Source organism: Mobula birostris, chromosome 6 (genome assembly GCF_030028105.1).
Source record: "Mobula birostris isolate sMobBir1 chromosome 6, sMobBir1.hap1, whole genome shotgun sequence".
NCBI lineage: Eukaryota > Metazoa > Chordata > Chondrichthyes > Myliobatiformes > Myliobatidae > Mobula > Mobula birostris.
In genome coordinates, this window is record NC_092375.1 from 18,262,555 (window position 1) to 18,286,077 (window position 23,523).

The 23,523-nt window shown below is 42.6% G+C and overlaps 1 protein-coding gene across 4 annotated transcripts in view; it reads right to left on the reverse strand.

Moving 5' to 3' along the window:
* The window catches only part of setd4 (SET domain containing 4), a 148,522-nt gene that overhangs the window by 95,026 nt on the left and 29,973 nt on the right, over positions 1–23,523 (reverse strand). Inside the window, exon 1 of one of the 4 annotated variants that reach the window (XM_072259936.1) lies at positions 20,598–20,607. The exons of 2 other annotated variants lie outside the window; for them this stretch is intronic. The gene's annotated coding sequence lies outside the window, so the exon portion shown is untranslated. Of the gene's footprint in view, positions 1–3,575; positions 3,626–20,597; positions 20,608–23,523 lie in introns of those variants that run through there. One more of the 4 variants, XM_072259933.1, reaches the window with a different exon arrangement.

Consider the following 23,523-nt stretch of genomic DNA (forward strand, 5'->3'; position numbering starts at 1 on the left):
AGGGGGACATTATGGTCAAGAGATGACGCCAAACGTCGTCGGGAAGTGGCAAGGAAAGGGAGAGAACAAGAATCGGATGAGGCCAGGGCTGCATGACTCCAGGATCAAAGAGTCAGGGCAAAAAAAGATGAAAGAAGAAGAGACAGAGGAGGAGAGGCATGCACGTCTCCAGGATCAGAGACAAACAACAAACAGCAGAAGAGATGAAGAGATGGGGGTTGAAAAGACTGCACATCTCCAGAATGAAAAAAACAGGCACAGAAGGAGGAGAAAGGAAGAGACAAAGGAGCAGAGAAATGCACGTCTCCAGGATCAGAGACAAAGAACAAACAGCAGAAGAGATGAAGAGAAGGTGGATGAAAGGACTGCACATCTCCAGAATGACAACGAGAGGCACAAGGGTGGCATATCAACCAGAAATGATGCCATCAAAAGTGTCCTTCGTTAAACGAGGAGGAGCTATATTTGCTTTGCTACGCGTAGTTCTTCTTTAATAAACTGAGGTATTCTATTTCAGTTTCCAAAGCAATAGCATTCAGCAAAAATTTAATGTTGATTCTGGTCACATCAGACTGCACTATCCTTCTCTCAAATGGTACCCCAACGGGTCACCCCTTTGTCTAGTTTCAGTTAAAGGTGAAATCCATGTGTGCTTATCTCAATTTCAACCCAGAATTAGGTACTTGAACAGCAAAAAACAAGCACAGGTTTTGCGTGCTTGGCCTATATTTGAACCAGATCGAGTCACTTAGTATGAAAATGTTTTTTCAAAGTCTTGTATAAAATTGTGTCTGAGGCTATATTTTTATTCATATTCCTTTGGCTTATGGTTTTTAGTAACATTACTGTTTAACATTGTCCATAAATATTGTCCTGACAAAGGGCTCGGCCCGAAACGTCAACTGTAATTCTTCCTATACATGCTGCCTGGCCTGCTGTGTTCCACCAGCATTTTGTGTATGTTGCAATAAATTTTCATGTTGTAAATAGCATTAATTAGAATCAATTTACAACCTTTATTTAAATTAAATCTTCCAAGCCTACCTTTAGAAAAAATAAATCCCATTTTGGCATAAGCCAGTTATTTAACAGAAATGTGTTATGTTTGCCTTATGAGTTTTTAAAATTGATGAAAGAAAAAAGAGCATTGACGACTATTTTTGGATTATAATATCTACAGCTTACTAATCATGTTAATGTACCGTGAGCTGTAGGTATAATTTTTATGCAGGGGTTCCCCGAGACTTGAAAATTATTTTAAGCGTTCCTCCAGGGCAAAAAGGTTGAGAAAGGCTGGCCTAAGGGTTAAACTATTAACAAAATATTCAATTATGATCAGCCAAAATTGAGGAAATTTGTTACTCTGAGACTTCAAAACAAAGAAACGTTGGAAGTTGTTCATCTTGCACAAGTAAACAACATTCAATAAGTTTAAAGTGTGACATTCCTACGTTAACCATAATTCCGACATATTCTGAGCTTTGTGTAACTCCAATCTCTGACTTTTTTTCGGATTCAGATCATATGAACTGTTCGCTGTGCAGTTCTGGGCTTAATGACCCACATCACCACAGTGCTGAGACAGCAGATTTGAGCGCTGTACAATACTGGGATGTTTGCTGACAACAGAGTTCCTGATTGGGTGAAGATGCACTCCACAGCTGTGTTACTTCCCTTCTACAGTCTCTCTGCGGGCTTTTACCCTGACTTGCACTTTCCCACATGATCTCGTGTATTTTCTTGAAGGGAAAACACTTTAGCTGCCTCTGAAGTATTCCTAAAACTAAAATCTAACTCCTGCATTTCCTTCTCCCTTGTTTTAACCATTTTCCTGCACACCCATGCCTCACTATGTGTAGGGTCACTGGGATCAAACAGTTCCAACATCTTTTTAGAGTCATTGGGACTAATGTTCTTGACTATCTATTTGTGGATTCTGGTTCTAAATAATCTCGATCTAATATTAATCCATACACCCTGTGGAACACTTTCCACAGACGGGACACAAGCAGAGCATGGCGTTCTCCTTTCCTCTGACAACATTTATGCAATTCATCTGTTAGGTTCCTGCTGTTATTACCCATAACAGTCAGTACTGCATTATTTAACTCCTCATTTGTTCCCCCAGTGTGTCACTTTGCTTCTGGCAAAGTGGAGTGTATGGTCAGATGCAAGCACATTATAATCAACCTCCTTTCCTCAACCTCATCTCGACTGTGTATTGCTTTCTGGTAACTAGTTACTTGGAACAGTTCCCTAGGATCATCCCCAGGCATATATGTCCCAATATCCTTCGCAATATCCCTTAGCAGTTGTACGCCGAATGGCTATATTCTAGTTTTGGTTTCCTGCCCCGGCTCCTCCCTCGCTACTGGTAACTACGGGGGCCAATTGTGTCAACGGTAACACCATTTTTTGAATTGAATTGAATTGACTTTATTTGTTACAGCCTTCAAATACATGAGGTGTAAAAAGCTTTACGTTACGTCTCCGTCTGAATGTGCAATGTGCAAATTATAGAAATTTGTAATAAATAGTATGTACAGTAAGATATACAACAGAACAGTCAATATAGCTGAGAAGACTTTTTGGTTGTATGTTGATGGGAGATCCTCAGGAGAAGGCTGTTCATGATAACCATATCTGGTCACCTTATCTGCTAAATCATTCCAATCCATATCTCCATATTCATCCTTCTCCTCTCTCTCAGGTCCAAAAACACATATTATTTTCCCTCTGTGCAGCAAGCTGGCCCTGCAGCTCTTATACCTGCTTTAAACACTGTCTATGATCTCCAGTGCTGCGTTTCTTGTCATGTACGGATTTCTGTATCATGTTCATAGCTGTCTTTAAATCACTGCACTCTTTCTTCAATCCCTCTACCTTGGTCTTGGCTATTCGGGCTGTTTCACCTGTTATTCTTTTCATTAACCAGCTTTTCACCTTGTAGCTGAAACTGGTTCAAATCTGTCAAATCCACACTTCTCTGTCCTTGTAAATCAGTAGACTTTCCCCTAAGATTTAAAGCCTTTGGGGAGTTCCTGTTTGAAGATTTCTTGCTCGGCTCAGTTCTTTGCCAAATTTCTATCAAATCCTCAATTAGGCAGGCTTTTGTAATTGTTTAAATTCCTTGTCAAATGATTTCCCCCAAGCAATCTTAAAAAGAGCTTCACCAGCGGTTTTTCCTTCAGCACAGGTGTGACCAGCATACTCCCTGCATTGTGGCCATTTCCCCAAGTTCGTCCGGACTTGCAGACTTCCCTGAATTCTTCGTCCTGGGTCAGTAATAACTAACTACCCAACATCAGAATCTTCTGTTTCTCACACACGTGGTCTGTCTCCAGTCTCTCACTGAATCAACAGAGACAGCCCACAACAGGGACACCAATTCGGTTACAAGGATCTACCCCTTAGTAAAAAAGGTTAGAGGCACAGAGAGAATCTGTAATTACTGACAAGTACCTTTATTATCTCATTGGAAGAACACATGAATTTACACAGCCAAATAGCTGTGTATGCACCTACTAAGTCTTCCTGACTCTCCATGAACAGCCAAAGAATAGAAAAAGTAATACCAATAAAAGGAGTTTATGCTGGTCATGTGTTGCTCGGGGTCCCACTCCGATCTCCACAGGTCCATGGGGTACTCCACATCCCCAATGGTTGGGCTCTGGTGGTTGGAGAATTGTCAATATTTTGCATTTGAAGCTTTTGTTTTTATATTGATTCCTTAGAAGTTCAAATGTTGCATTTCACTGTTATTGCCTATGTGTCATCTGACTGACCTATAACATCTTTTTATGGGCTCTGGTCCAAGGGCTACATAACTTCATGCCTCAGGTGAGTTTTGTTATCTTTGGCTCTCTTTCAAACCATTCAAACCAGGTCACTCAGACACTGAGCCAAGATAACAAAATTACCTCTGCAAACCTGCCAGTGTACACAATATGCATCTTAGGTTTAGCAGACCAGTAGCAGAAACTCCTTGTTCCCACACTCAATTGCTCTGATCAGATTATCCCGGAGCAAGAATCAGTTCCCAGACAGTTCCCTAGATGAAGGTTACAGGGTAGCTTCACAAAATTGCAGACCCCATCTCCTACAACCACATGGCAAGAAGAAAGACAATTGGTGAGTCTATTTCCACTGTCCTTGATTCATTCAAATTCACTGTTATGTAGATTGTAGTTCTTTCTGGCCAACAGTGGCCACTAAGTGTATATCTTTCAAATGTTTTAATTGTGAAGCAACATCAGCTTAACCACAACTGACATTGTCCTAAACTACAATGCTTCTTTTTTCTTTTCTTTCTTATAACAACATAATGAAAGTCAAATGAATGTAGGTATAGTCAACAAGCAAAAAGTAAAGGAAACCCTACCACCCCGTCTCCTTTCCCCTTCCCAGCCCTACCCTCCCCTCACCCCTCCCGTATGTGCTGTTTAGGTCCTACCGCCCCCCCACCCCCACAACACTTCATTCAGCTGTCCGTCTCTTCTAAATACAACAGTAATGGTTGCCAGATTTTTTCAAATTCCTTGACTCTGTCCTTGATAACGTATCTTATCCTCTCTAGATGCAGAGTATCCATTAATGCAGCCAGTCATTGTCTGAGTGATGTAGTTTTCCTCCTTTTTCCAGAACATCAGTATGAGTTTCTTTCCATTAAGTATGCCATAGGTCAGGAGTTGTTGCTGGGTAGCCTGGAATTTACTTGACCTCGCAGAAGTTCCAAAAATTATTAAAATGGAGCCTGGTATTATCTGAACCTTTAGTACTTTCGAAAGGACCTCAAATATTTGCTTCCAATACTCTTATATCCTGGGACATAAAGCATAACTATGTAACAAATTTGCCTCCGAGGACTTGCATTTCTCACACATTGGGGACACCTCTGGGAATATTTCATGAATCCTTACTTTTGAGTAATGTAGTCTATGTAGGATTTTAAATTGTATTAAACAATGCCTGGCATTGATGGAACAGAAGTTAACGTACTCCAAAGCCTCATTCCATATAACCTCCTCTATCTCTGTGCCCAACTCCTTTTCCCACTCTTTTTTAATATTATCCATTGTTGTATGACACTTGTTTTGTATGGCATCATACAGATAGGCGATAATGTGTTCTGTCCCTAAACATGATCTTAAATGATTATCTAATTTATCAGGATCTGCCATCTCAAAACCAGAAAGATGTGATCTTATATAGTGTCTTAGCTGGAGATACCTGAAAAAATTACTCTTTTGCAATCTGAATTTGTCCTGGAGCTGCTGAAGTGACGCAAAAATCCCTTGTATGTATAAGTCTCCAACGTTGCGTATCCCTAATTCTCGCCATGCATCAAAGGCCCCATCTATACATGAGGGGATAAAAGAGGGGTTCGCTGATATAGGTACAAGAGAAGATAATGTTCTGAGTTTCAAATGCTTCCCCATTTGTCTCCACATCTGTATGGTGCTATGGATAATGGGATTGCCTCTATAACAGGCTTTATTTAATTGAATAGGGGACATAATGATTGCCCCTTTGGAATATGGTAGGCAATCCTCACACTCTATCTCCAACCATCCGGGAAGTACAACTGTATCATCTATCCAGTATGCTATATGGCTAACGTTAGCAGCCCAGTAATAAAAAATAAAGTTAGGTAGTGCCAGCCCTCCACTAGTCTTATTCTTGCAGAGATGTTCTTTCCTAATTCGATGGGCTTTATAAAAGGTAGAATTATTGAATCTAATTCTTTAAAAAAGGTTTTGGTAAGATAGGGGGGCAGATTCTGAAATAGATAGAGCAGTTGGGGAAGAAAGATCATCTTGACTGCATTTACTCTACCCACTAAAGAAATCGGGAGTGTTTTCCAAAATTCTATTTTGTTTTTAATCTTTTCAATCAGAGGGATAAAATTTGCTTCAAATAGAGAACTATACTTTTTGGTTATTACAATTCCAAGGTAAGTAAACTTCTCAAGGGTTATTTTGAATGGAAATTGTTTAAGCCCTTCCTGTTTTTCTACTCGGACCAGGAATAATTCACTTTTCCCCCAGTTAATCTTATACCCTGAGAAAGTGCCAAATAAATTGACTATTTCCAGCAAAACTGGAACAGTAATATATGGTTTTGTTACAAACAACAAAACATCGTCTGCATAAAGAGAAATTTTGTTGATTGTATGTTCTGTATTGTACCCATAAATTTCGGGGTGAGAAAGTATAGTCTCTGCCAGTGGTTCCACGGCCAACGCATACAATGAGGGACTTAATGCACAGCCCTGTCTTGTGCCCCTGTGCAAACTGAATGGTTCCAAGAGGGTCTGATTAGTCAGTATTTTAGCACTAGGGTTACTGTACAGTAGCTTAATCCAAGTTATAAATTTGTCTCCCATTCCAAATTTTTTCAAAGCCTCGTAGAGGTACCGCTATTCCACATGGTCGAATGCTTTCTTAGCATCTAAACTTAATATTATAAGGTCTTCCTTAGGATGTCTTGGGGAATGCATTATATTAAGAAGGTGCCTGATGTTATGGAAAGAATTCCTTTTAGGGATAAACCCTGTTTGACCTGAGTGTACCAATTTATTTATCTGCTGACTGAATCTTCTTGCCAGCGTTTTAGCCAAAATTTTCTGATCTGAATTTAGCAGTGAAATCGGCCTATAAGATCCTACCTCATCTGGCTCTTTGTCCTTCTTCGGAATAAGCGTGATAATGGCCTCGTTCAGGGTTTGAGGTAACCTGCCAGTATCAAACGAGTTTCTATACATCCTTGCCATATAAGGTGCTGATAAGTCACTAAACTTCTTGTAAAACTCATTACCTATTCCATCCGAACCTGGACTCTTGCCATTTTTCAGGGATCTTATTGTTCTTACTATTTCATCATTTGTAATCTCTGCTTCCAAAGCCTGACACTCCGTCAGATTGAGTGAAGGTAGCCTACTAGTGTCCAGACGTGTGCACGCTCTCCGTCGGTACATTAGATTGAGATGGATGCATATAATTGTTCATAATACTGAAGGAATCTTTGATCAATGTCCTTGTGTGACATCAATGGAGCGCCCGAGTCTGATTTAATTTTATGAATGGCCCGATCACTTTCCAATTTGCGTAGCTGTCTTGCCAGCAATTTGTGCGGTCTATCACCAAATTCAAAGAAATTCTGTTTTGTAAACGTAAAGGCTCTGCACATCCTTTCTGAGAGTATTTGGTTAAGTTTGTATTTTAATGCTGAAATTCTGTTGTATTTTTCTGTGGATGGTTGGCGCACATTCTCCGGGTCTAGTTTACGTATTTGTTCTTCTAGATTTATTTGTTCTGCTCTACTACGTTCCTTCAGGGAAGACTGAAAAGAAATTGTACACCCTCTAATATAAGCTTTAAGTGTTTCCCATAGTAGTCCTGGGGGTGTTTCACTATTATCATTTGTCTCAAAAAACAATAAAATTTGTGATTCTAAATACTTACAAAATTTTGGGTTTGTAAGTAGCTGAGGATTAAACCTCCAACTTCTATGTATTTGCATCGATTCACCCAGCTCCAGTGAAAAAGTAACAGGGCTATGGCCTGAGATGACAATATTATGATATCTTACATTATCGACTTGTGGCAGTATTTTGCCATCAAGGAGGAAATAGTCAATCCTAGTATATACATGATGAACTCTAGAGTGGAATGAATACGCTCTCCCTGTTGGGTTGAATAGTCTCCATATCTCACACAAATTCATATTGTCTATATACGTTTTCAGCAGGTTACTTGCCTTTGATGGTAATGCCCTCCGATTGGATGATCTGTCTAAATATGTATCCAGAACAAAATTAAAATCCCCTCCAATAATCAGGTTAGTGCTGGAGACCTCTGGTATCAATCCTAGAACTCATCCCAGTTTGGTCCATAGATATTCAGCAAGGTAACTGGCATAGATTGTATTTCCCCAGTAACTATAACATATCTTCCATCCTTGTCTGCTATTGTTGTTAGGTGATGAAATGGAACGTTTCTGCGAATTACTATTGCCACACCCCTAGATTTCATTGGAAACTTTGAGGAATATATTTGGCCTATCCACTTGCCCCTAATTTTACAGTGAGCTTCATTCTTCAAATGTGTTTCCTGCAAGGAGATCACATCGGCCTGTAGCGATTTTAGGTGAGACAGCACTTTACCCCTTTTCACCAGCTCATTATTCCCATTTACATTCTAGGAACAAAAAGTAATTCGATTTCTTGTCCCCTGACCTCCTACCATCTCAGTATTTACATCTGTATGATAATGTTTCTGATCTGTTCTGGATCTTGTAAATCTATCACTCATTGGAAATGAATAGCTCCTAAACAGCATTCCATTACCCCTGTCCCTCCCTCCCCCCACAACCCCCATCACCCTTGAAAGCTCGAAATAACCAACAAAAAAAACATATCTCCATACATACATACACCTAGTCAAAACTCTAGGAATAACTTCTTGACCTCTAACACTTCTCTGAACCAATTTAGTAGCTCCTCAGTTATAGAGATGGTCACAAAGCCAAATCTGGCATCAGAATGAAAAAACCAAGAAAAACTAGCAAACAGAGATTATCGAGATGTTACAGTAAGTGTGATTCTCAAAGCTATGCCCTACTCTAGCATCACCATTAACAAGATACTCCTCATACAACACCAGTTTAGATCAACTCTTATTACTAGTGCGCATGCGCCAGTCGTGCATGCGGCCTGGTACAGCTGTTCCAATCTATTCTTACTTTTTAATTTACGTTATTTTTGTACTTTTTTTTTCTCACGGTAACACGTCGAACCTGCACCCTCTGACATGCTGGTAGAGAGAGTTTTATTTAGGTCTTTCTTGGCGCTGGAAATAGTTACATCCCGACACGCAGGACAGAAGCAAAGTCGCATTGTGTTTTCCAGAAACCAGCAAATGCTGGCTGGTTTAGTGAGCAGAGCGGCGGACTCCCCTGCTGAAATCTGGAGGAAAACACACAGAGGATGCAGAGGGGGATCACAAAGTCGAGGAAAGAGGACCGGGTCAAGACACAGAGACTTATGGAGAAGAGGAGTTCGGTGGGTAATACCGTTCGGGCTGACCAGAAGCGCACTGAGAGCGGTAAGCGTAAAGGAGTTGGGTGCTTACTGATCTGGCTAACAACAGATGGTGCAATCCGGGGTATATTACGATCAACGAACGTGTTTGCAGACTGGATATTGAACTTTTTACTGTTGGACTTGGGCCACATTCCACCGTGATACAACACTTGACGGCACGGGAGGTCGTTCCTGCCTGTGGCCATCGAATGTGTAGCTCCTCCCATGGAGGGTCAGACACCTTTGAGCCATAGACTGGTCCTGGACTTATTTTCCATCTGGCATAGTTTGCATTTTGTTGTTTGATTGTTGGTGGTTTTTGTATTGCTATATTTATGCTCTATTCTTGGTTGGTGCGGCTGTAACGAAACCAAATTTCCCTCGGGATTAATAAAGTATATCTATCTATCTGTGCACTCATAGGGCCTTCATCCGACATAGTACAATCCAAATATAACTCAAAGAGTTAGAGGGATTAGAGGCAGGGCCTCATTAATGTTCGAAACGTTCACAATTTCCTACTGCGGAGATTTACTTGGTGCATTTTCATTCTGTAAGGGGTTTCTTCTCACTGTGCACATTCACTTCTCTGCATTTCCCAAATGACGTTCAGCATACCGGCAAGCTTCTTCTGGATCTGTAAACACCGCCTCGGTTCCATTAATTGTCACTCATAGCTTCGCGAGATAGAGGAGGCCAAACTTGACTCAGGGTCTATCCTGCAGCAACCTCCTGACTGGTGTGAAAGCTGCACGTCCTTTGGCCACTGTGGAGGGGAGGTCTCTGAAGCTCTGAATCCTTTGTCCTTGATATTGTAGATTCTTGGTACCTATTGCCTTCCACATTATATCTTCAAATACATGGCAATAATGGATCCTCACGATCAGGTGTCACAGCAGCTCGTCGTCCCCAGGGAGCTTCTGAAGTGCTCTATGTGCTCAGTCTATCACTGGAGCTTCTTCCAGGTTTAGAGCTTCTTTTAGCATTTGTGCCGCGAAATCTCTTGTCTTCTGCCCATTTTCCTTCCCCTCTCGTAGGCTCGCAATTCTCAGATTCTGTCGTTTCGAACGTCCTTCTAAATCCAGGCATTTTTCAGAAGGTTGTTCAACTTGCCCACCAAGTCGTTTCACCGTGCCTTCCAGCTCCACAACTATGTCCGAAGCTCTGTTAGCCGACTCTGCTATCTCTTTCAGAGTTTGATCCTGTGTATTCATCTGGGCTTTCAACGCGGTAATCGCAGCGTCATTTTCCACTTTCAGCGAAGCAATTTCACTTCTCAAAGCGACCGCTACCTCTGCAACTTTTTCTTCAATTTTCTTACAGATGTCTGACTTCACCGTAGTTAGCTCTGCACGTAGCGACTCTATGGCCACCAATACCGCACTGTTGTCCATACTCTGTGCACGTGGCTCCACGGTGCCCTTACTCGTGAGCTCCGAGGCGTCAACTGGGCCTGTTTCTTCGTTCGTCCCTGCCTTAGCTGTTCCTCTTCTCGGCATTTTGTAGCGCAATCCTTCACTCTTTCTCCTTCTGGCATGTATTGAACAGCACCCCCCCTTCGTTTCCTACCCTAAACCTCAAATCGACTTTGTGTAAATGAAGTTTCAATATCAAATCTGCTGGAGCTACAGGAGGGTGCGTCCTACTTGCTCATGGCTCAACAGTGCCCCCCCCCCCACTGAGTGTATATCAAAGGTCAAAAATCCATTTACTTTCTTACATTTACTACAAAGACACCAACCATTCAGCCCTTGATCTCTTCTTGCTACTACTATTGGCCAGGAGGTACAGAAGCTTTAGGTCCCACACCACCAGGTCCAGGAACAGTCATTCCCTACAACCATCAGGCTTCTGAAACAGCATGGATAACTGCATTCGCCACAACTTATAGTCTCACTTTCAAGGACTCTTTACAACTCATGCTCTTGGTATTATTTTTATCTGCAAAGTTTGTGTTCTTTTGTACATTGGTTATTTGTCAGACTTTATTGATGTAGAGATTTTCATAGATTCTATTGGATTTCTTTTTTCCTGTAAATGCCTGCGAGAAAATGACACTCAAAAGAGTATTTGGTAACAAATATGTACTTTGATAATAAACTTTAATTTGAACTTTTAAACTCTGAAATTTTTGAACTTACTTCATATTTTTATTTATTTTATTTAATGATACAGCATGAATTAGGTCCTTCCAGCTCTTTGAGCAATGCAGCCCCAGCAAACCCCAACAAACCTGATTTGCCCTAATCTAATCACGGGACAATTTACAATGACCAATTAACCTACCCGGCACGTCTTTGGATGATGGGAGGAAACCAGAGGACCTGGGGAAAAACGACACACTCCACTGGGAGGACTCCTTACAGAACAGCACTGGAATTGGAATGCTCCGAATTCCAGAATGCTCCGAGCTGTAATAACATCACATTACTGCTACATTACTGTGGCACCCAATAACCATCTCCTTTATCTTGTTGACACTGAAGAAGAGGTTATGTGCCTGGCACCAGGACTCAAACTCTTCCACCTCCTCTCTGTCGGCCAGCTCAGTGGCCCCACCACTGTTGTGTCAATAATAATGCTCTATAAGCTCGACCCATTTACATGCATTGTCCTGTATCCCTCTAAATGTCTCGTATCCAAGTGCCTTTTGAATGTTGTTACTGTACGTGCCTCAGCCTCTTTCTCTGGCAGCTCATTTCATACATTCACCACCCTCTGCATGAAGAAGTCGCTATTAAAACTTTTGCCTATAGAACAATGCATATTGCAACATAAATATTCTGAATGATTAGATTTTTTGTCACACATACATCGAAATATACAGTGAAACACGTTGTATGTGTCAACAACCAACATAGTCTGTGGGTGTTCAGGGGCAGCCTGCATGTGTCACAGTTCTTTGGGCATCAACAACTTAATAACTTGCTATACTTGTTTGCTAACTTCTCAAATCTCCTATGTGAAGGATACACCGATCTCTCCGAATACTCAATTCAATAATACTGTTTTCCATTGTTCCCTTAAATGCATTTACCAGTCTGTGGAAGGCACAATCACATTGGCCTTCCAATCAGTTTTGGAGCACCTAGACAACAGCATATATACATCAGGCAGCTGTTCATCGAGCACAGTTTGGTGTTCAACAACATCATCCCCTCAGTACTAATCAACAAGCTTCAAAGCCTGGGTTTCTGCCCCACCCTCTGCAATTGGATCCACAACTTCCTGACCAGAGGATCACAGTCAGTGCGGGTCAGTGATTACATCTACTCCTCAACACATACACACCTCCGGAGGATGCATGCTTAGCCACCTGCTCTGCTCTCCACACTCATGACTGTTGACAGAGCCTCAGGTGGCAATGAGAAGATGTACAGGAGTGAGATAGATCAGCAGGTCGGGCAGCATCAGTGGAAACGATGAGTCGACGTTTCGGGCCAGAACCCTTTGTCAGGACTGAAGAATGAAGGAGGGGGAAGGATTTGAAGAGTGCTTGTCAGGATGTGGTCGGAGAGTCGGAGAGAGGTGGAGATCACAGAGGGGGAGCAGTGAGAGAGGGTCTCACTGAACTCCCGTCGAAGAGAGAATTTAAACTTCTTCAGGGTAGGCATACCTCGAAGAGACTTCGCAGCGGAGTAACGAATCGTAAACACAAAATAATCTCCGCCTCTCTCCGACTCTTTGACCACATCCTGACAAGCACTCTTCAAATCCTTCCCCCACCTTCATTCTTCAGTCCTGACGAAGGGTTCCGGCCCGAAACGTCGACTCATCGTTTCCACTGATGCTGCCCGACCTGCTGAGTTCCTCCAGCAGTTAGTGTTGCTTTGATCCCAGAATCTGCAGATTATTTTGTGTGAGATAGATCAGCTGGTTGGGTGGTGTCACAACAACGACCTTGCACTCAATGTCAGTAAGACCAAGGAATTGATTTTGGACTTCATAAAGTCAGAGAGTCACAGAAAAGTACAGCACAGAAACAGGCCCATTGGCCCATCTAGTCCATGCTGAAGTATTAAAACTGCCTACACCCATCAACCTGCACCAGGACCATAGCCCTCCATACCCCCACTATCCATGTACTTATTCAAACTTCCTTAAAGCATTAAAATCAAGCCTGCATGCACCCCTTGCACTGGCAGCTCATTGCACACACTCAGGACCCTCTGAGTGAAGAAGTTTCCACTCATGCTCCCCTTAAACTTTTTACCTTTCATCATGACCCACCCACCCAACCTCAGTGGAAAAAGCCTGCTTGCATTTACCCTATCTATACCCCTCATAATTTTCTACACCTCTGTCCAATCTCCCCTCAATCTTCTACATTCCAAGGAATAAATTCCTAACCTATTCAATCTTTCCTTATAACTCAGGTCCTCCAGATCTGGCAACATTTCATTGAGGGGTCAGCAGTGGAAAGGGTGAACGACTTCAGGTTTCTGAGTGTCAATCCATCCTGAGCCCAACACAGTCATGCAATCACAAAGAAGGCATACCAGCATCTCACACCTACTTCATAGGGAGTTTGGGGAGATATGGTATGTCCAAAGACTTTATTAACTTTCTATAGGTGGACAGTGGAGAATACTCCGATCGGTTGCATCACTGCATGGCACAAAAGCTTCAATCTGCAAGACTGAAATAGGCTCAGAGGGCCGTAGACTCATCCAGTTCTGTCTCAGATACAAGCCACCCCATCACTCAGGCTACCGTCAAGAGGTTGTGCCACAAGAAGGCGGCATCCGTGGGTCGGCATGGTAGAACAAACGTAGAACATAGAACATAGAACATAGAATAGTACAGCACAGTACAGGCCCTTCAGCCCACAATGTTGTGCCGACCCTCAAACCCTGCCTCCCATATAAGCCCCCACCTTAAATTCCTCCATATACCCGTCCAGTAGTCTCTTAAACTTCACTAGTGTATCTGCCTCCACCACTGACTCAGGAAGTGTATTCCATGCACCAACCACTCTCTGAGTGAAAAAGCTTCCTCTAATATCCCCCCTGAACTTCCCACCCCTTACTTTAAAGCCATGTCCTCTTGTATTGAGCAGTGGTGCCCTGGGGAAGAGGCACTGGCTATCCACTCTATCTATTCCTCTTATTATCTTGTACACCTCTATTATGTCTCCTCTCATCCTCCTTCTCTCCAAAGAGTAAAGCCCTAGCTCCCTTAATCTCTGATCATAATGCATACTCTCTAACCCAGGCAGCATCCAGGTAAATCTCCTCTGTACCGTTTCCAATGCTTCCACATCCTTCCTATAGTGAGGCGACCAGAACTGGACACAGTACTCCAATTGTGGCCTAACCAGAGTTTTATAGAGCTGCATCATTACATCGCGACTCTTAAACTCTATCCCTCGACTTATGAAAGCTAACACCCCATAAGCTTTCTTAACTACCCTATCCACCTGTGAGGCAACTTTCAGGGATCTGTGGACATGTATCCCCAGATCCCTCTGCTCCTCCACACTACCAAGTATCCTGCCATTTACTTTGTACTCTGCCTTGGAGCTTGTCCTTCCAAAGTGTACCACCTCACACTTCTCCAGGTTGAACTCCATCTGCCACTTCTCAGCCTATTTCTGCATCCGATCAATGTCTCTCTGCAATCTTTGACAATCCTCTACACTATCTACAACATCATCAACATTTGTGTCGTCTGCAAACTTGCCAACCCACCCATCTACCCTAACATCCAGGTCTTTAATAAAAATTATGAAAAGTAGAGGTCCCAGAACATATCCTTGTGGGATACCATGAGTCACAATCCTCCAATCTAAATGTACTCCCTCCACCACCACCCTCTGCTTTCTGCAGGCAAGTCAATTCTGAATGTACCTGGCCAAACTTCCCTGGATCCCATGCCTTCTGACTTTCTGAATAAGCCTACCCTGTGGAACCTTGTCAAATGACTTACTAAAATCCATATAGATCACATCCACTGCACTACCCTCAACTATATGCCTGGTCACCTCCTCAAAGAACTCATTAGGCTTGTTAGACACAATCTGCCCTTCACAAAGCCATGCTGACTGTCCCTGATCAGACCATGATTCTCTAAATGCCCATAAATCCTATCTATAAGAATCTTTTCAAACAGCTTTCCCACCACAGACGTAAGGCTCACTGGTCTATAGTTACCTGGACTATCCCTACTACCTTTTTTGAACAAGGGGACAACATTTGCCTCCCTCCAATCCTCCGGTACCATTCCCGTGGACAACGAGGACATAAGTATCCTAGCCAGAGGCTCAGCAATCTCTTCCCTCGCCTCGTGGAGCAGCCTGGGGAATATTCCGTCAGGTCCCGGGGACTTATCCGTCCTAATGTATTTTAACAACTCCAACACCTCCTCTCCCTTAATATCAACATGCTCCAGAACATCAACCTCACTCATATTGTCCTCACCATCATCAAGTTCCCTCTCATTGGTGAATACCGAAGAGAAGTATTCATCGAGGACCTCGCTCACTTCCACAGCCTCCAGGCACATCTTCCCACCTTTAACTCTACTCGGTCCTACCTTCACTCCTGTCATCCTCTTGTTCTTCACATAATTGAAGAATGCCTTGGGGTTTTCCTTTACCCTACTCGCCAAGGCCTTCTCATGCCCCCTTCTTGCTCTTCTCAGCCCCTTCTTAAGCTCCTTTCTTGCTTCCCTATATTCCTCAATAGACCCATCTGATCCTTGCTTCCTAAACCTCATGTATGCTGCCTTCTTCCACATGACTAGATTTTCCACCTCACTTGTCATCCATGGTTCCTTCACCCTACCATTCCTTACCTTCCTCACCAGGACAAATTTATCCCTAACATCCTGCAAGAGATCTCTAAACATCGACGACATGTCCATAGTACATTTCCCTGCAAAAACATCATCCCAATTCACACCCGCAAGTTCTAGCCTTATAGCCTCATAATTTTCCCTACCCCAATTAAAAATTTTTCTGTCCCCTCTGATTCTATCCTTTTCCATGATAATGCTAAAGGCCAGGGAGCGGTGGTCACTGTCCCCCAGATGCTCACCCACTGAGAGATCAGTGACCTGACCCAGTTCATTACCCAGTACTAAATCTAGTATGGCATTCCCCTAGTACAGCACAGTACAGGCCCTTTGGCCCACAATGTTGTGCCGACCCTCAAACCCTGCCTCTCATATAACTCCCCACCTTAAATTCCTCCATGTACCTATCTAGTAGTCTCTTAAATTTCACTAGTGTATCTACCTCCACCACTGACTCAGACAGTGCATTCCACACACCAACCACTCTCTGAGTAAAAAACCTTCCTCTAATATCCCCCTTGAACTTCCCACCCTTTACTTTAAAGCCATGTCCTCTTGTATTGAGCAGTGGTGCCCTGAAAGTTGCCTCACAGGTGGATAGGGTAGTTAAGAAAGCTTATGGGGTGTTAGCTTTCATAAGTCGAGGGACAGAGTTTAAGAGTCGCGATGTAATGATGCAGCTCTATAAAACTCTGGTTAGGCCACACTTGGAGTACTGTGTCCAGTTCTGGTCGTCTCACTATAGGAAGGATGTGGAAGCATTGGAAAGGGTACAGAGGAGATTTACCAGGATGCTGCCTGATTTAGAGAGTATGCATTATGATCAGAGATTAAGGGAGCTAGGGCTTTACTCATTGGAGAGAAGGAGGATGAGAGGAGACATAATAGAGGTGTACAAGATAATAAGAGGAATAGATGGAGTCGATAGCCAGCGCCTCTTCCCCAGGACACCACTGCTCAATACAAGAGGACATGGCTTTAAGGTAAGCGGGGAGAAGTTCAAGGGGGATATTAGAGAAAGGTTTTTTACTCAGAGAGTGGTTGGTGCGTGGAATGCACTGCCTGAGTCAGTGGTGGAGGCAGATACACTCGTGAAGTTTAAGAGACTACTAGACAGGTATATGGAGGAATTTAAAGTGAGGGCTTATATGGGAGGCAGGGTTTGAGGGTCAGCACAACATTGTGGGCTGAAGGGCCTGCAATGTGCTGTACTATTCTATGTTCTATGTTCTATATTTCATAACCTAAATAGTTTTTGATTATTTGATATGTTATGCAGATACCACAAGTTTTTCTGCCTCAAAATTTTCAGATTGATAGTTCTAAATGTGTGATTTAGAATCAGAGTGGATTGATAGATCCAACTGTTTAATTGTCATTTTCTTTGCAGTTTAACGATCAATTATCTCCTTGTATTTTATGTCACCGTTTTTTCATAACAGTTTCGTATGCCTTTAGTGGCTGTGCAAGTGTAACTCTGAAGCTTCTTTGTTCTTTCACTAAGTGGCCAGTATTTTCTCATTGGTTGATTTTACAGCGGTATTGAGTAAGTGAGTATTTTCTAATAGGTTGTTTCTTGTTTACGGATTTTTTTCTTACTTCTATGGTATAAAAATAGTTGTATTAAGCCAGGCACCTCCTTTCTTTAGTTTCCTCTTTGAGTAGTGGACCTGTCCCTGTTTGTTTCAATTTCTCTTTGTTCTCTCAACTCTTAATAAAATGGTCATGAAGCAACAAGTTTTATGCTTTGCAACACTCGCAAAATGCTGGAGGAACTCAGCAGGAAAAGAGTCTAGTCGACATTTTGGGCCAAGACCCTTTGGCAGGACTACTGTATTCTTTTCCCATAGATGCTGTCTGGCCTGCTGAGCTCCCCAACATTTTGTGTGTGTTGCTTGGGTTTCCATCAACTGCAGGTTTTCTCTTGTTTGTGATTGAGTTTTATGCCTTGTTCCTGACTTCTAAAAAAAACCTTGGATGTAAACCCCAGAATCTGACAACATCACACATGGTCACAGGTATGATCAATCAACGGTTGGGATAGTTGTGTACTCAGAGAGGCAGCCCTTGCACATGAATGTCTGGGATCTCTGTCCCCTTTAGACCATCTGTGTGAATTACTTTGTCCCAGCAAAAATATCTCAAACATGCAGATAGTGTCAACTAGTAGCAAAAACAATACAAATGTTACAAGATATTGGGGATTGGTTGGAATAACAAGGAGAATAGCAGAAAGATGGAATGACAGAAAGAAAAGCTGAACTTCATTCCTCAGCCTTTGTTTTTTGAAATAGATGACTCATTCGTCTGTTCTTTTCATTGCTAAGAATTGTACCTGTGTTTGAAAATCCTTTGTAGTTCACAAATCTTTTATAAATCAAAAATTCTCAATAAATGTTAAATGTGTGTTAAGAACTGTGGGTCTCAATGTAAATGTGTATCATCAAAATTAAAATAAACCATGTTAGCTGTATTAGTTGTAAGTATCTCCTCCTTGGTAGGGAAGCAGGACACACCCTTTAAATTGTGGGTATTGGCCGATAGATGTCACCGCAGAGACAAGACAGGGAAGTAAGATAGTCTTTGAAGAGTAAGTTGATACAGTATAACCCCTCTACAGTGAAGGTACCTGTAGGTATCTATATCGGACAGGGCTTAAAATCTTCTTTTGAGTTTTGGGCTTTGTGGACAGTGAACCCAATATCTTCTCAGGTTACTTGGGCTTAGAGAACTTGGCTACACTGAAAAGCTATTCAGATTGACTTTGTTTTGATGAGCCCAAAGCAGAGGTGGGTCAGGGTTGTATGAAAATCCATTCCTACTATGAAACCCACAGATTAAGATTATGGTCAATTTAAGCTCAGTGGCCACTTTACTTGGTATCTCCTGTACCTAATAAAGTGGCTACTCAGTGTATGTTCATACTCTAAGGTTGCTGTAGGCCATCCACTTCAAGGTTTGATGTGTTATGCATTCAGAGATGCTCTTCTGCACACCACTGTTGTAATGCGGGGTTATTTGAGCTGCTCTTGCCTTCCTGTCAGCTTGAACCAGTCTGGCCATTCTCCTAAGCACGAGGAATTCTGCAGATGCTGGAATTTCAAGCAACACACATCAAAGTTGCTGGTGAATGCAGCAGGCCAGGCAGCACCTCTAGGAAGAGGTACAGTAGATGTTTCAGACCAAAATGTACTTTCTCTCCCTCTGACCCCCCCCCCCGGGCCTTGGGGGATGGGCGGGGGGTATGAGCAGGGGGACAGAGAGAGAGAGGGGAGAGGGAGAGAAAGAATGTGTGTATATAACTAGCTCTTCCTTCCGTTAGTCCTGACGAAGGGTCTCGGCCTGAAACGTCGACTGTGCCTCTTCCTAGAGATGCTGCCTGGCCTGCTGCGTTCACCAGCAACTTTGATGTGTGTTGCTGGCCATTCTCCTCTGACTTCTCTCATTAACAAGGCACTTTCACCCACAGACCAGTTGCCCCCTGGATATCTCTTGTTTTTCGCACCATTCTCTGTAAACTCTGGAGACTGTTGTGTGTGAGATCCCTGGAGATCCGCAGTTTCTGAGCTACTCAAACCCTGTCTGGCACCAGCTGTCATTCTACGGTCAAAGTCACATTTCCTCCCCATTCTGATGTTCAATCTGAACAACTGGACCTTTGAACATGTCTGCATGCTTTGTTTGCTTTGAGCTGCTGCCACATGACTAGCTGATGAGATATTTGCGTTAAAATTCAGGCATACTGGTGTACCCAACAGAGTGGTGACTGAATGCACGTAGATTTCTAAGACACTGAAAACTATCAGGGCTTCACTCTCCTCCATATCCTGGAAGGAAAACTGTGCACCAAAAGGGGAGCAAAAATAGTAAGGGGGTGTTCATGGTTTCATTGTCCATTCAGAAATCTGATGGCAGAGGGGAAGAAGCTGTTCCAAAAGCACAGTGTGTGTTTACAGTCTCTGATGAAGGTAATGAGAAGAGGGCGTGTCCTGAGTGGTGGGGTCCTTTATGAAGGATGCCACCTTACTGAGGCAGCAACACTGGAATCTGGAGCAGAAGGCGAACTGCAGGAGGACCTCCATAGGTCAAACAGCATCTGCGGATGCAGATAGGTGGTTGACGTTTCAGAGTGAGACCCTGAATCAGTCCCTTTGCTTCTTGACCCACTAAGGTTCGATAGTAATTATTAATCAAATTGCTATTCCTTAGTTATGACACCAGCAGATGAAAAAATAAGTATGCAATTAATTAGCAAGGAGGAAAAAAAGCCTTTTTATGCCAATTATTCTGGAGAAAGTAGCTGATAGGGTCACCTTACAGTTCTGATTTATAGAAGGCAGACTCAGTTTAAAGTAAATTTATTATCAAAGTACATCTAGGGCGGCACGGTAGCGTAGTGTTTAGCACAACGCTTTACAGTACAGGTGACCCGGGTTCAATTCCTGCCGTTGCCTGTAAGGAGTTTGTACGTTCTCCCCGTGACCGTGTGGGTTTCCTCCAGGTGCTCCGGTTTCCTCCCACGTTCCCCTCAGCCTCAATCTCCAACCTTCTCGCCATATCCCTTCATGCCCTGACCGTTCAAGAATCCATCAATCTCTGCCTTAAATATATGGTGACATATACGTACTTTGTTAATAAGTTTACCTAGAATGTTAAACATATTCCCCCCTCCCAACTGGGTCCCAGCCCTCCTCTCATTGTTCCCATTTGCTCTCAGTACCTTCCTCACTTGATTCCACACTCCCTTCTCTTCTGCTTTCGAGGACTTCACAACTCACGCTCTCAGCTTTCTTTCTTTCTTGCTTGCTTTTTGCATTTGCACTGTTTTCTTTTGCACATCGATTGCTCGTCAGGCTTTCGGTATTGTTTTTCATTGATACCACTGCATTTCGTTGTACCCACTGTGCATGAAAATGAATCTCAGAATTATATGTCGTGAAATTTATTTATTTATTAAGATACAGTGCGGAAGAGGCCCATGTGCAAATACAAAAAGCAAGCAAGCAAAAAAGAAAGAAAGCGGAAAACATGATTTGTAGAGTCCTCAAAAGGATAAGAGAAGGGAGCATGAAATCAAGTGATGAAGGTCCAAAGACTGGTTGGTTGGTCATTGTAAATTGTCCCGAGATTAGGCCAGGATTAAATACCGGGGGTGGGGGGGGGGGGGCGTTGCTGGACAGCGTGGCTCAAAGGGCCAGAAGGGCCTATTCCACATCGTATGTACTTTATCTCAACTTGTACATCTACAGAATCTTTTATTAGATCGTGTGACATAGGAGCACAATTGGGCCATTTGGCCCATTGAGTCTGCTCTGCCATTCCATCATGGCTGATTTATTTACTCTCTCAATCCCAATCTCCTGACATCCCCCCCCCCAACAACCATTGAGCCCTGACTAATCAAGAACCTATCAACCTCCTCTTTAAATATATCCAATAATTTGGACTTATTGCCATCTGTGGCAGTAAATTCTTCACATTCACCACCCATTGGCTAAAGAAATCCCTCCTCATTTCTGTTCTAAATGGACGTCCCCCTATTTTGAGGCTGTGCCCTCTGTTCTTAGGCTCACCCCCACAAGAAACATCCTCTCCACATACACTCTATCTAGGTTTTTCAATATTCAATGTTGACCTTGGCCTATTTTATCATTTGCCTCCAGGTACCCAGAAACCTCATTATAGTCATAGTCATACTTTATTGACCCCGGGGGAAATTGGTTATAAGAACCATATATCTGTTGTATCTGTTTTGTATTTTGTGTTGCACGTTTATTACATTTTATATGGACAGTTATTTGCATGGGTTGGCATGTGGTAGAAGTGATGAGTTTAGTTCATAATCATACCTTATCTTTCGTTCAGTCTAGTTTGGGTGGAGTTAGGGAGTGGCCCAGGGTGATATATTTTTGGTTACTGCTTAAATATGCTAGAATCTTCTTGAATACATTTAAGAAAATGCGGCTTAAGTATGTTTAATACCCTACGACTGTTTATTTTGTTATATCACTAGTTTTAGTTTCATGAATTTTTATCATTACAAGATTGTTCATTTTGCTGATTTCTTAATAAAGGATCGAACGTATTCTTCAACTTTGGAACTTCATTATTGGATGGATAACACATTATACAGCAGCAAACCACACTACCCCCCACCCCCCAAGCTCAGTCTCTCAACGGTTTTGGTTTGTTTTGAAGTAACTGCTACACTCATCCTTAATAATGGACTCGATTATCTTTCCAACCACTAAGTTAGGCTAACTGGCCAATACTTTCCTTTTTTTTTGTATCCCTCCCTTCTTAAAAAGTGGAGTAATATTTGCAATTTTCCACTCTGGAATCGTTCCAGATTCTAGTGATTCTTGAAAGATGATTATTCATGCCTCCACAATCTGTTCAGCTACCTCTTTGAGAACCCTGAGATATAGTCCATCTGGTCCACGTGACCTATCTAATTATCTGTTAATACTATCTAATAATAATAGTAACAGTCCTGACGAAAGGTCTCGGCCCGAAACGTCGACTGTACCTCTTCCTAGAGATGCTGCCTGGCCTGCTGCGTTCACCTGCAACTTTTATGTGTGTTGCTAATAATAATAGTAACTCATTTACCAAGCACTTTTCACACAAACGATATAGTTGAAAGTGCTTTACATGGGATAAAGAGCAAACATGAAAATAAAAGACAAAATTATGTTAGTTAAGGCAAGATAAAATAAATGGGTTTTAAGCTGGTGTGTAAAAGTGTTAACTGAGTCTGTATCCCTTATAGGTTTAGTTACTGAGTTCCCCATTATAGCAGTTCAAAAAGCTGATCTGCCAATTAACATAGAAAATAGGTGCAGGAGTGGGCCATTTGGCCCTTCGAGCCTGCACTGCCATTCAGTATGATCATGGCTGATCATCCAACTCAGAACCCTGTACCAGCCTTCACCCCCATACCCCCGATCCCTTTAGCCACAAGGGCCATATCTAACTCCCTGTTAAATATAGCCAATGAACTGGCCTCAACTGTTTCCTGTGGCAGAGAATTCCACAGATTCACCACTCTCTGTTTGAAGAAGTTTTTCCTCATCTCGGTCCCAATAGGCTTCCCCTTTATCCTCAAACTGTGACCCCTCGTTCTGGACTTCCCCAACATCGGGAACAATCTTCCTGCATCTAGCCTGTCCAATCCCTTCAGGATTTTATATGCTTCAATAAGATCCCCCCTCAGTCTTCTAAATTCCAATGAGTATAAGCCTAGTTGATCCAGTCTTTCATCATATGAAAGTCCTGCCATCCCAGGAATCAATCTGTTGAACCTTCTTTGTACTCCCTCTATGGCAAGGATGTCTTTCCTCAGATTAGGGGACCAAAACTGCACACAATACTCCAGGTATGGTCTCACCAAGGCCTTGTACAACTGCAGTAGTACCTCCCTGCTCCTGTACTCAAATCCTCTTACTATGAATGCCAGCATACCATTCGCCTTTTTTACCGCCTGCTCTACCTGCATGCCCACTTTCAATGACTGGTGCATCACGACACCCAGGTCTCATGGCACCTCCCCTTTTCCTAATCTGTCACCATTCAGATAATAATCTGTTTTCCTGTTTTTGCCACCAAAGTGGATAACCTCACATTTACCCACATTAAATTGCATC